Raw genomic sequence first — 15,070 nt, 5'->3', positions numbered from 1 at the left:
AGTAGTAGTCAGTGTCAGGTGCTATTAGCTGTAGTAGTCCGTGTCAGGTGCTATTAGCAGTAGTAGTCAGTGTCAGGTGCTATTAGTAGTAGTAGTCAGTGTCAGGTGCTATTAGCAGTAGTAGTCAGTGTCAGGTGCTATTAGTAGTAGTAGTCAGTGTCAGGTGCTATTAGTAGCAGTAGTCAGTGTCAGGTGCTATTAGTAGCAGTAGTCAGTGTCAGGTGCTATTAGCTGTAGTAGTCAGTGTCAGGTGCTATTAGCAGTAGTAGTCAGTGTCAGGTGCTATCAGTAGTAGTCAGTGTCAGGTTCTATTAGCAGTAGTAGTCAGTGTCAGGTGCTATTAGCAGTAGTAGTCAGTGTCAGGTGCTATTAGTAGCAGTAGTCAGTGTCAGGTGCTATTAGTAGCAGTAGTCAGTGTCAGGTGCTATTAGTAGTAGTAGTCAGTGTCATGTGCTATTAGCAGTAGTAGTCAGTGTCAGGTGCTATTAGCAGTAATAGTCAGTGTCAGGTGCTATTAGTAGTAGTAGTCAGTGTCAGGTGCTATTAGCAGTAGTAGTCAGTGTCAGGTGCTATCAGCAGTAGTAGTAGTCAGTGTCTGGTGCTATTAGCAGTAGTAGTCAGTGTCAGGTGCTATTAGCTGTAGTAGTCAGTGTCAGGTGCTATTAGCAGTAGTAGTCAGTGTCAGGTGCTATTAGTAGTAGTAGTCAGTGTCAGGTGCTATTAGCAGTAGTAGTCAGTGTCAGGTGCTATTAGCAGTAGTAGTCAGTGTCAGGTGCTATTAGTAGTAGTAGTCAGTGTCAGGTGCTATTAGTAGCAGTAGTCAGTGTCAGGTGCTATTAGTAGCAGTAGTCAGTGTCAGGTGCTATTAGCTGTAGTAGTCAGTGTCAGGTGCTATTAGCAGTAGTAGTCAGTGTCAGGTGCTATCAGTAGTAGTCAATGTCAGGTTCTATTAGCAGTAGTAGTCAGTGTCAGGTGCTATTAGCAGTAGTAGTCAGTGTCAGGTGCTATTAGTAGCAGTAGTCAGTGTCAGGTGCTATCAGCAGTAGTAGTCAGTGTCAGGTGCTATTAGCAGTAGTAGTCAGTGTCAGGTGCTATTAGTAGCAGTAGTCAGTGTCAGGTGCTATTAGTAGCAGTAGTCAGTGTCAGGTGCTATTAGCTGTAGTAGTCAGTGTCAGGTGCTATTAGCAGTAGTAGTCAGTGTCAGGTGCTATCAGTAGTAGTCAGTGTCAGGTTCTATTAGCAGTAGTAGTCAGTGTCAGGTGCTATTAGCAGTAGTAGTCAGTGTCAGGTGCTATTAGTAGTAGTAGTCAGTGTCAGGTGCTATTAGTAGTAGTAGTCAGTGTCAGATGCTATCAGTAGTAGTAGTCAGTGTCAGGTGCTATTAGTTGTAGTAGTCAGTGTCAGCTGCTATTAGTAGTAGTAGTCAGTGTCAGCTGCTATTAGCAGTAGTAGTCAGTGTCAGGTGCTATTAGCAGTAGTAGTCAGTGTCAGGTGCTATTAGCAGTAGTAGTCAGTGTCAGGTGCTATTAGCAGTAGTAGTCAGTGTCAGGTGCTATTAGCAGTAGTAGTCAGTGTCAGGTGCTATTAGCTGTAGTAGTCAGTGTCAGGTGCTATTAGCAGTAGTAGTCAGTGTCAGGTGCTATTAGCTGTAGTAGTCAGTGTCAGGTGCTATTAGCAGTAGTAGTCAGTGTCAGGTGCTATTAGCTGTAGTAGTCAGTGTCAGGTGCTATTAGCAGTAGTGGTCAGTGTCAGGTGCTATTAGCTGTAGTGGTCAGTGTCAGGTGCTATTAGCAGTAGTAGTCAGTGTCAGGTGCTATTAGCTGTAGTAGTCAGTGTCAGGTGCTATTAGCAGTAGTAGTCAGTGTCAGGTGCTATTAGCTGTAGTAGTCAGTGTCAGGTGCTATTAGCAGTAGTAGTCAGTGTCAGGTGCTATTAGCTGTAGTAGTCAGTGTCAGGTGCTATTAGCAGTAGTAGTCAGTGTCAGGTGCTATTTGCTGTAGTAGTCAGTGTCAGGTGCTATTAGTAGTAGTAGTCAGTGTCAGGTGCTATTAGCAGTAGTAGTCAGTGTCAGGTGCTATTAGTAGCAGTAGTCAGTGTCAGGTGCTATTAGTAGCAGTAGTCAGTGTCAGGTGCTATTAGTAGCAGTAGTCAGTGTCAGGTGCTATTAGCTGTAGTAGTCAGTGTCAGGTGCTATTAGCAGTAGTAGTCAGTGTCAGGTTCTATTAGCAGTAGTAGTCAGTGTCAGGTGCTATTAGCAGTAGTAGTCAGTGTCAGGTGCTATTAGTAGCAGTAGTCAGTGTCAGGTGCTATCAGTAGTAGTAGTCAGTGTCAGGTGCTATTAGCTGTAGTAGTCAGTGTCAGCTGCTATTAGTAGTAGTAGTCAGTGTCAGGTGCTATTAGCAGCAGTAGTCAGTGTCAGGTGCTATCAGTAGTAGTAGTGTCAGGTGCTATCAGTAGTAGCAGTAGTGTCAGCTGCTATCAGTAGTAGTTAGTGTCAGGTGCTATCAACAGTAGTAGTCAGTGTCAGGTGCTCTCAGCAGTAGTAGTCAGTGTCAGGTGTTATCAGTAGTAGTCAGTGTCAGTTGCTATTAGTAGCAGTAGTCAGTGTCAGTTGCTATTAGCAGTAGTAGTCAGTGTCAGCTGCTAATAGTAGTAGTAGTCAGTGTCAGGTGCTATTAGCAGTAGTAGTCAGTGTCAGGTGCTATTAGCAGTAGTAGTCAGTGTCAGGTGCTATTAGCAGTAGTAGTCAGTGTCAGGTGCCATCAGTAGTAGTCAGTGTCAGGTGCTATTAGCAGTAGTAGTCAGTGTCAGGTGCTATTAGCAGTAGTAGTCAGTGTCAGGTGCTATTAGCAGTAGTAGTCAGTGTCAGGTGCTATTAGCTGTAGTAGTCAGTGTCAGGTGCTATTAGCAGTAGTAGTCAGTGTCAGGTGCTATTAGCTGTAGTAGTCAGTGTCAGGTGCTATTAGCAGTAGTAGTCAGTGTCAGGTGCTATTAGCAGTAGTAGTCAGTGTCAGGTGCTATTAGCTGTAGTAGTCAGTGTCAGGTGCTATTAGCAGTAGTAGTCAGTGTCAGGTGCTATTAGCTGTAGTAGTCAGTGTCAGGTGCTATTAGCAGTAGTAGTCAGTGTCAGGTGCTATTAGCAGTAGTAGTCAGTGTCAGGTGCTATTAGCAGTAATAGTCAGTGTCAGGTGCTATTAGCTGTAGTAGTCAGTGTCAGGTGCTATTAGCTGTAGTAGTCAGTGTCAGGTGCTATTAGCAGTAGTAGTCAGTGTCAGGTGCTATTAGCTGTAGTAGTCAGTGTCAGGTGCTATTACCAGTAGTAGTCAGTGTCAGGTGCTATTAGCTGTAGTAGTCAGTGTCAGGTGCTATTAGCAGTAGTAGTCAGTGTCAGGTGCTATTAGCTGTAGTAGTCAGTGTCAGGTGCTATTAGCTGTAGTAGTCAGTGTCAGGTGCTATTAGCAGTAGTAGTCAGTGTCAGGTGCTATTAGCAGTAGTAGTCAGTGTCAGGTGCTATTAGCAGTAGTAGTAATTAGCATCAGTGCTGGTGCTGGGCAGGAACAGTGATCTGGCTGAGATAGAGGAAATAGAGGATCAGTCCCCCCACTCCCGGGACTATGCTCCCCTTTGATGATCTGGCAGTATAAAGAGAAAGCTGCCGGGGGATTTCCATTTATAGACTAATAATGAGGAGGGGGAAGTCATCCCTTGCACACAGGGATTACCATGTACCTGCCATAGGGCACCTAATGCCAGCTCTGTGCCCTGGTGTCACCCTACTCTCACTGTCTGCTGCCATAGTGGTGCTGGTGCTTATAATAATAATAATAATAATAATAATAATAATAATAATAATAATAATAATAATAATAATAAATCACCTACTATAATATGTGATGAGTATATTCTTCCCTGTGACTGACACTGAATAATTGGAGTAATGGCACATTTAGGTTATGGATTAGTTACATTTCCTCAGGAAAGTGTATATAGGGAGAGATGTGGTATATAGTATCATCAGATCAGTGTATATAGAGATATATGTTGTATATATATTATCAAATCAGTGTATATAGGGATATATGCAGTATATATATTATCATCAGATCAGTGTATATAGAGATATATGTGGTATATATATTATCAGATCAGTGTATATAGGGATATATGCAGTATATATATTATCAGATCAGTGTATATAGGGATATATGCCATATATATATTATCAGATCAGTGTATATAGAGATATATGCGGTATATATATTATCAGATCAGTGTATATAGAGATATATGTGGTATATATATTATCAGATCAGTGTATATAGGGATATATGCGGTATATATATTATCAGATCAGTTTATATAGAGATATATACGGTATATATATTATCAGATCAGTGTATATAGGGATGGATGTGGTATATATTATCAGATCAGTGTATATAGGGATGGATGTGGTATATATTATCAGATCAGTGTATATAGGGATAGATGTGGTATATATATATATATTATCAGATCAGTGTATATAGGGATATATGTGGTATATATTATCAGATCAGTGTATATAGGGATAGATGTGGTATATAGTATCAGATCAGTGTATATAGGGATAGATGTGGTATATAGTATCAGATCAGTGTATATAGGGATAGATGTGGTATATATTATCAGATCAGTGTATAAGGATATATGTGGTATATATATATTATCAGATCAGTGTATATAGGGATAGATGTGGTATATATTATCAGATCAGTGTATATAGGGATAGATGTGGTATATATTATCATATCAGTGTATATAGGGATAGATGTGGTGTATATTATCAGATCAGTGTATATAGGGATAGATGTGGTATATATTATCAGATCACTGTATATAGGGATATATGTGGTATATATTATGATGAGATCAGTGTATATAGGGATAGATGTGGTATATATTATCAGATCAGTGTATATAGGGATATATGTGGTATATATTATCAGATCAGTGTATATAGGGATAGATGTGGTATATATTATCAGATCAGTGTATATAGGGATAGATGTGGTATATATTATCAGATCAGTGTATATAGGGATATATGTGGTATATATTATCATCAGATCAGTGTATATAGAGATATATGTGGTATATATTATCATTAGATCAGTGTATATAGGGATAGATGTGGTATATATTATCAGATCAGTGTATATAGGGATAGATGTGGTATATATTATCAGATCAGTGTATATAGGGATAGATGTGGTATATATCATCAGATCAGTGTATATAGAGATATATGTGGTATATATTATCAGATCAGTGTATATAGGGATATATGTGGTATATATTATCATCAGATCAGTGTATATAGGGATATATGTGGTATATATTATCATCAGATCAGTGTATATAGGGATAGATGTGGTATATATTATCAGATTAGTGTATATAGGGATATATGTGGTATATATTATCAGATCAGTGTAAATAGGGATAGATGTGGTATATATTATCATCAGATCAGAGTATATAGAGATATATGTGGTATATATTGTCAGATCAGTGTATATAGGGATAGATGTGGTATATATTATCAGATCAGTGTATATAGGGATAGATGTGGTATATATTGTCAGAACAGTGTATATAGGGATAGATGTGGTATATATTATCAGATCAGTGTATATAGAGATATATGTGGTATATATTGTCAGATCAGTGTATATAGGGATAGATGTGGTATATATTATCAGATCAGTGTATATAGGGATATATGTGGTATATATTATCAGATCAGTGTATATAGGGATAGATGTGGTATATATTATCAGATCAGTGTATATAGGGATAGATGTGGTATATATTATCAGATCAGTGTATATAGGGATATATGTGGTATATATTATCATCAGATCAGTGTATATAGAGATATATGTGGTATATATTATCATTAGATCAGTGTATATAGGGATAGATGTGGTATATATTATCAGATCAGTGTATATAGGGATAGATGTGGTATATATTATCAGATCAGTGTATATAGGGATAGATGTGGTATATATCATCAGATCAGTGTATATAGAGATATATGTGGTATATATTATCAGATCAGTGTATATAGGGATATATGTGGTATATATTATCATCAGATCAGTGTATATAGGGATATATGTGGTATATATTATCATCAGATCAGTGTATATAGGGATAGATGTGGTATATATTATCAGATTAGTGTATATAGGGATATATGTGGTATATATTATCAGATCAGTGTAAATAGGGATAGATGTGGTATATATTATCATCAGATCAGTGTATATAGAGATATATGTGGTATATATTGTCAGATCAGTGTATATAGGGATAGATGTGGTATATATTATCAGATCAGTGTATATAGGGATAGATGTGGTGTAGATATTATCATATCAGTGTATATAGGGATAGATGTGGTATATATTATCAGATCAGTATATATAGGGATATATTTTGTATATATTATCAGATCAGTGTATATAGGGATAGATGTGGTATATATTATCAGATCAGTGTATATAGGGATAGATGTGGTATATATTATCAGATCAGCGTATATAGGGATAGAAGTGGTATATATTATCAGATCAGCGTATATAGGGATAGAAGTGGTATATATTATCAGATCAGTGTATATAGAGATATATGTGGTATATATAATCAGATCAGTGTATATAGGGATAGAAGTGGTATATATTATCAGATCAGTGTATATAGATATATGTGGTATATATTATCAGATCAGTGTATATAGGGATATATACGGTAGATATTATCAGATAAGTGTATATAGAGATATATGTGGTATATATTATCAGATAAGTGTTTATAGGGATAGATGTGGTATATATTATCAGATCAGTGTATATTAGAGATGAGTGGTCCGATTCCTTGAGAACCGGACCCACCCGAATTCCGGGGATCCGAGGCGATCCGAGCGATACCTCTGTCGAGTTTTGAGGTTTTGTTTTCAGCGGGGTTAACACTGATTGGCTGAGAGAGCCGTCTGTCACGGCTCTCAGCCAATCAGCCTTAAGCCCTTTGAAAACACTAGAAAGGAGGATAAAAAGATGTGCAAATCTGCACTGAGGACACCGCTGGCACCCCCGCTCTGCCGACACTGCCAGCACCCTGCATTGAGAACATCCCTGCACTGCCGACACAGTCAGCAAACCTGCACTGAGGACAGCGCTGGCACCCCCGCTCTGCCAACACAACCCGCACCTTGCATTGAGAACACCCCTGCACTGCCGACACAGTCAGCAAACCTGCAATGAGGACACCGCTGGCACCCCCGCTCTGCCGACACTGCCAGCACCCTGCATTGACTGCCAGCACCCTGCATTGAGAACATCCCTGCACTGCCGACACAGTCAGCAAACCTGCACTGAGGACAGCACTGGCACCCCCGCTCTGCCAACACAACCCGAACCTTGCATTGAGAACACCCCTGCACTGCCGACACAGTCAGCAAACCTGCAATGAGGACACCGCTGGCACCCCCGCTCTGCCGACACCACCAGTACTCGTCACTGAGAACACTGCCAGCACTGCTATTCCATGTACTGAGGACACCGCCACCAACCCCCGCACTGCCGACACAGTCAGCAAACCTGCATTAAAGACACTGCTTGCACTCCAGCACTGCCGACACAGCCAGCAAACCTGCACTAAAGACACCCCCGGCACCCCCGCACTGCCGACACAGCCAGCAAACCTGCACTAAAGACACCGCTGGCACCCCCACACTGCCAACACAGCCAGCAAACCTGCACTAAAGACATCGCTGGCACCCCCCGCACTGCCGACACAACCAGCAAACCTGCACTAAAGACACCGCTGGCACCCCCCGCACTGCCGACACAGAGCGCAAACCTGCACTAAAGACACCACTGGCACCCCCGCACTGCCGACATCACCGGTACCCCTCACTGAGGACACTGCCAGCACCACAGCACTGCCATTCCATGTACTGAGGACACCGTCAGCAACCCCGCTCTGCCGACACTGCGGTCACAGTAAGTGCACTATTGGTGTATCCAACCCACACTGTATAACACACTGTATCCGTGTTGGAAATTAGAAGCTGAACTGCCACATGTTAGTGCCGCCCACTGTGTCACTTAGCTTAGTCAGCCAGCTAGCTGGATGCAAACTTTTGGCCTTAACTAGATGAAGCAAATAATATTGTGAGGTGGTCAAAATTGATTGGAAATTACTGGAAATATATGATATTGAGATTAATTATACTGTAGGAACAAAAACAGGCCCACTTTATGTGATTTTAGCTGTTTTTATGATTTTTTAAGAAAAAATCCAGATCCAAAACCAAAACACGAAAACAAAACATGGAGGTGAGGTTTTGGCAAAACCAATCCAGATCCAAAACCAGGGGGATCCAGATCCAAAACCAAAACCAAAACAAGAGGGTCGGCGCACATCTCTAGTGTATATAGGGATATATGTGGTATATAGTATAATCAGATCAATGTATAGGGATGTATGTGGTATATATTATCATATCAGTGTATATAGGGATATATGTGGTATATATTATCATCAGATCAGTGTATATAGGAATAGATGTGGTATATATTTTCAGATCAGTGTATATAGGGATATATATGGTATATATTATCAGATCAGTGTGTATAGAGCATGGTTGCCGACATTTAGCTCCCTCCTTCCGGGAGGGAGCTGTCGGGCTTACAGCGCTGGGGGCGTGACGTGGCCAAAGGGGATGGGGCCCGGGACATGACGCAGCATTGCGGGCGGAGCATGGGGGCGTGACAGCGCGATCGCGTCACCGACCCCCCTGCTGCCGGGGTTTGTACTTAAAGGCACGGGGGGGTGCGGACACATCGCTGGGGCCGGGAGGATTGCCTGCCTTCCCGGGAGGTCGGGAGCGGCACCCGATTTTCGGGAGGCTCCCGACCAAATCGGGAGGGTAGGCAAGTATGGTATAGAGATATATGTGGTATATAGTATCATCAGTGTATATAGGTATATATGTGGTATATAGTATCATCAGTGTATATAGGGATATATATGTGATATATATTATCATCAGATCAGTGTATATAGAGATATGTGTTGTATATATTTTCAGATCAGTGTATATAGGGATAGATGTGGTATATATTATCAGATCAGTGTATATATAGATATATGTGGTATATATTATCATCAGATCAGTGTATATAGAGATAGATGTGGTATATTTCATCAGATCAGTGTATATAGGGATAGATGTGGTATATATTATCAGATCAGTATATATAGGGATATATGTGGTATATATTATCATCAGATCAGTGTATATAGAGATATATGTGGTATATTTTATCATCAGATCAGTGTATATAGAGATATATGTGGTATATATTATCCGATCAGTGTATATAGGGTTACATATGGTATATTATTATTATAATTTATTTATATGGCGCTACAAGTGTTCCGCAGCACCTTACAAGGTACATAAACAAATTGTAGCCAAGTGACTTACAGAACAGAACAGTACAATACAGGACCAGGACATGGATAATATATATTGCTACATTAGCGACCATAACACCCAGATAAGCAACAGAACATAAGCAGCCAAGTGTTAGGTGCCCTAATGGGGAGTAAGAAGTAGATGAAACTAAAGTAGGGAGAAGCACAAGACAGAAGAGGGTCCTGCTCGTAAGAGCTTACATTCTATATAGGGATATATATGGTATAAATGATCAGATCAGTGTATATAGGGATAGATGTGGTATATATTATCAGATCAGTGTATATATAGATATATGTGGTATATATTATCATCAGATCAGTGTATATATGTGGTATATATTATCATCAGATCAGTGTATATAGGGATAAATGTGGTATATATTATCAGATCAGTGTATATAGGGATAGATGTGGTATATATTATCAGATCAGTGTATATATAGATATATGTGGTAAATATTATCATCAGATCAGTGTATATAGAGATATATGTGGTAAATATTATCATCAGATCAGTGTATTTAGAGATATATCTGGTATATATAATGAGATCAGTGTATATAGAGATATATGTGGTATATATAATCAGATCAGTAGATATAGAGATATATGTGGTATATTTTATCATCAGATCAGTGTATATAAGGATATATGTGGTATATATTATCATCAGATCAGTGTATATAGGGATAAATGTGGTATATATTATCAGATCAGTGTATATAGGGATAGATGTTGTATATATATTATCAGATCAGTGTATATAGGGATAGATGTGGTATATATTATCATCAGATCAGTGTATATAGAGATATATGTGGTATATATTGTCATCAGATCAGTGTATATAGGGATATATATGGTATATATAATGAGATCAGTGTATATAGAGATATATATGGTATATTTTATCATCAGATCAGTGTATATATGTGGTATATATTATCATCAGATCAGTGTATATAGGGATAAATGTGGTATATATTATCAGATCAGTGTATATAGGGATAGATGTGGTATATATATTATCAGATCAGTGTATATAGGGATATATGTGGTATATATTATCATCAGATCAGTATATATATATATATATATATATATATATATATTTATATATATATATGGATATATGTGGTATATATTATTAGATCACTGTATTTAGTGATATATTTAGTATATAATATTATCAGGTCACTGTATATAGTGGCACAGGTGGTATATCCTTATTACCAGATTAGTGTATATATATATAAATATAAGGTATATATTTATTAGCAGATTAGTTTATATAAGGATATATATGTACTCTATATGTACATATTTGTCGCTTCTGTATAAATATGTAATATATAATATGTGACGTCAGGGTTTCACAAATTCCGTCCTCAAGGCAGCCTACAGTCCTGGTTTTAAGAATGTCCATGCTTGTGCACAGATGGTATTATCACACTGTCAGAGGTACTAATAATGTCACCTGTGCTTAAGCATAGATATCTTTAAAACCTTGACTGTTTTGCCTTAAGGACCCAGTTTGGGAATCCCTGTATTATGATATAAGAATATACATATTCACTGTGTCAGTATATGGTTAAATTGACATCAGTGTAAGTATGTATGCAATATGTGAAGAAAATATATTTCATATGTCAGTATATTGTGTGTGTTGAGTAAAAACAACCATGTAATTTATAAGAATGATTAAATCAGTGTAGGTATGTAGTTTGTATTTAATAATTGTATTATCTCTCACATTTCAGAATTGCATCAGTGTATATATGTAAGTAGTATACATTTAATAATTACATTAGTTTATGCATTTATCCTAAATTAAATCATCCCATGCGTTACAATTAATAATGGCTCCAGTGTCACTTTGACTGTAGCAATATTAAAATAATTGCATCAGTGAAAGGACTGTAACTAATCATTATATCATTATAAAGACTGTAGCTAATAATGATATCAGTGTATGGGCTGTAACTTATAACCATATCTATGTAAGAACTGTGACTAATAATGATATCTGTGTAAGATTGTAATTAATAATATCTGTGGAAGGACTGTAAGTAATAATTATATTTGTGTAAGGACTGTAATTAATAATATATGTGTAAGGACTGTAACCAGTAATGATATCTGTGTAAGGACTGTAATTAATAATATCTGTGTAAGGACTGTAACTAATAATGATATCTGTCTAAGGACTGTAATTAATAATATATGTGTAAGGACTGTAACTAATAATGATATATGTGGAAGAACTGTAACTAATAACAATATCTGTGTAAGGACCATAATTAATAATGATATCTGTGAAAAGATAACAGTCTAACGATTGTAGCTAACACTGTTATCATTGTAAGTACTGTAACTAATAATTATATATAACTAATATATATTGTTTTAAAGACAGTAATTAAGATTTATTTTAGTGTAAGGATTGTAACTATTGATTATAACAATGTAAGCACTGTGACTAATCATGACATCAGTATAAGGACTGTAACTAATAATGATATTAGTGTAGGTAAAGTAACGTATGTATATATATATATATATACATATATATCAGTGTCAGGATTGTAACTAATAATTATATCTGTGTGAGTAATGTAACAAATATATATCTGTAAAATTACTGTAACTAATTATAATAACATATTAAGTAATGTAACTAATATATATTGATGCAAGAACTGTAATTATTACTTGTATCAGTGTAAGGACTGTAACTAATAATAATATCAGTGTAAGTAATGTAACACATATACATCGGTGTAAGGACTGTAACTAATAATAATATCAGTGTAAGTAATGTAACACATATACATCGGTGTAAGTACTTTAGCTAATAATATCAGTGTAAGTAATGTAACACATATACATCGGTGTAAGGACTATAACTAATAATAATATCAGTGTAAGTAATGTAACACATATACATCGGTGTAAGGACTGTAACTAATAATAATATCAGTGTAAGTAATGTAACACATATACATCGGTGTAAGGACTATAACTAATAATAATATCAGTGTAAGTAATGTAACACATATACATCGGTGTAAGGACTGTAACTAATAATAATATCAGTGTAAGTAATGTAACACATATACATCGGTGTAAGGACTGTAACTAATAATAATATCAGTGTAAGTAATGTAACACATATACATCGGTGTAAGGACTATAACTAATAATAATATCAGTGTAAGTAATGTAACACATATACATCGGTGTAAGGACTGTAACTAATAATAATATCAGTGTAAGTAATGTAACACATATACATCGGTGTAAGGACTGTAACTAATAATAATATCAGTGTAAGTAATGTAACACATATACATCGGTGTAAGGACTGTAACTAATAATAATAATATCAGTGTAAGTAATGTAACACATATACATCGGTGTAAGGACTGTAACTAATAATTGCAGAGTAAGTAATGTAACACATATACATCGGTGTAAGTACTTTAGCTAATAATATCAGTGTAAGTAATGTAACACATATACATCGGTGTAAGGACTATAACTAATAATAATATCAGTGTAAGTAAGGTAACACATATACATCGGTGTAAGGACTGTAACTAATAATAATATCAGTGTAAGTAATGTAACACATATACATCGGTGTAAGGACTGTAACTAATAATAATATCAGTGTAAGTAATGTAACACATCTACATCGCTGTAAGGACTGTAACTAATAATAATATCAGTGTAAGTAATGTAACACATATACATCGGTGTAAGGACTGTAACTAATAATAATATCAGTGTAAGTAATGTAACACATATACATCGGTGTAAGGACTGTAACTATTAATTGCAGAGTAAGTAATGTAACACATCTACATCGCTGTAAGGACTGTAACTAATAATATCAGTGTAAGTAATGTAACACATATACATCGGTGTAAGGACTGTAACTAATAATTGCAGAGTAAGTAATGTAACATATACATCGGTATAAGGACTGTAACTAATAATAATTTCATAGTGAGTAACACATATACTTCGGTGTAAGGACTGTAACTAATAACAATATCATAGTAAGTAATGTAGCACATATACATCGGTGTAAGCACTGTAACTAATAATAATTTCATAGTGAGTAACACATATACTTCGGTGTAAGGACTGTAACTAATAACAATATCATAGTAAGTAATGTAGCACATATACATCGCTGTAAGGACTGTAACTAATAATATCAGTGTAAGTAATGTAACACATATACATCGGTGTAAGGACTGTAACTAATAATATCAGTGTAAGTAATGTAACACATATACATCGGTGTAAGGACTGTAACTAATAATAATATCAGTGTAAGTAATGTAACACATATACATCGGTGTAAGGACTGTAACTAATAATAATATCAGTGTAAGTAATGTAACACATATATATCGGTGTAAGGACTGTAACTAATAATAATAATATCAGTGTAAGTAATGTAGCACATATACATCGGTGTAAGGACTGTAACTAATAATTGCAGAGTAAGTAATGTAACACATATACATCGTTGTAAGGACTGTAACTAATAATAATTTCATAGTAAGTAACACATATACATCGGTTTAAGGATTGTAACTAATAATAATATCATAGTAACTAATGTAACACATATACATCGGTGTAAGGACTGTAACTAATAATTGCAGAGTAAGTAATGTAACACATATATATCGGTGTAAGGACTGTAACTAGTAATATCATAGTAAGTAATGTAACTAATGTACATCGGTGTAAGGACTGTACCTAATAATAATAATAATAATAATAATAATAATAATAATAATAATAATAATTGCAGAGTAAGTAATGTAACTAATCTACATCGGTGAAAAGACTGTAACTATTAATAATATCATAGTAACTAATGTAACACATATACATCGGTGTAAGGACTGTAACTAATAATAATATCATAGTAACTAATGTAACACATATACATCGGTGTAAGGACTGTAACTAATAATAATTGCAGTGTAACTAACGTAACACATATATATCGGTGTAAGGACTGTAACTAATAATAATAATAATAATAATAATAATAATAATAATTGCAGAGTAAGTAATGTAACTAATCTACATCGGTGAAAAGACTGTAACTATTAATAATATCATAGTAAGTAATGTAACACATATACATCGGTGTAAGGACTGTAACTAATAATAATATCAGTGTAAGTAATGTAACACATATACATCGTTGTAAGGACTGTAACTATTAATTGCTGAGTAAGTAATGTACATCAGTGTAAGGACTGTAACTAATAATGTAGTAAATAATGTAACACATATACATCGGTGTAAGGACTGTAAGTAATAATATCATAGTAAATAATGTAACATATACATCGGTGTAAGGACTGTAACTAATAATAATAATTGCAGAGTAAGTAATGTAACTAATGTACAACGTTTTAAACACTGTAACAAATAATTTTATCAATGTAAATACTGTAACTAATAAATGCATTGGTGTAAGTGTTGTCATTAATACTTATAT

General features: G+C 36.0%; 1 protein-coding gene across 1 annotated transcript in view; it reads right to left on the bottom strand.

Annotated features, from left to right (window-relative positions):
• The window catches only part of EMX1 (empty spiracles homeobox 1), a 120,713-nt gene that overhangs the window by 104,518 nt on the left and 1,125 nt on the right, over positions 1-15,070 (bottom strand). The window lies entirely within an intron of this gene.

This window comes from Taudactylus pleione, unplaced genomic scaffold (genome assembly GCF_031769625.1).
Source record: "Taudactylus pleione unplaced genomic scaffold, aTauple2 ptg000930l, whole genome shotgun sequence".
NCBI classification, from domain to species: Eukaryota; Metazoa; Chordata; class Amphibia; order Anura; family Myobatrachidae; genus Taudactylus; species Taudactylus pleione.
The sequence above is the reverse complement of the archived record's forward strand: the minus strand, read 5'-3'. Positions and strand labels throughout refer to the sequence as shown.